Below are 517 nucleotides of genomic sequence, written 5' to 3' on the forward strand. Positions count from 1 at the left end.
GTATGTTAAAAAAGGGTATAACAGTGATAGCATTATTCTAATCTGAGCAATTATCATTTTGTGGCTTCCCTCAGCAAATGTTCATCTTTAGTAAAGCAGTTCTGCAATGACTGCATGTAGTCAGAGCTCTGTTGATTTTTAGTGGGGCTTGAACCCTGTTACACCAAGTGCCTTAGAGGACTGGGTGTTTCATCCTTTTAGAGTAACAGCACAAAAATGAGACTGAAGGATTGCCTTACATGACACCTCATCACTTCGTCATACACTTGTCAGCATATGCAAAGGCAAGCGCACTGAATTGGGCATCCCAAGAAGGAATTTAAATTAGGCAAGTACTAAAAATATTAATCAGAAGGTCTGAGTCAACCCAATAGACTTAGGTGCAGACACTGAACTAACTATTGCCTGAACAGCAATACACCTTTTTGTGGCTGGCTGTAGCTTCAGTGTTTCTGTGTACTTCTACTTGAGGAACTACTGTCACTTTTTTTGAAGAAACACATTAAATGGAGAGCAG

This window comes from Harpia harpyja, chromosome 1 (assembly GCF_026419915.1).
Source record: "Harpia harpyja isolate bHarHar1 chromosome 1, bHarHar1 primary haplotype, whole genome shotgun sequence".
Taxonomy (NCBI): Eukaryota; Metazoa; Chordata; class Aves; order Accipitriformes; family Accipitridae; genus Harpia; species Harpia harpyja.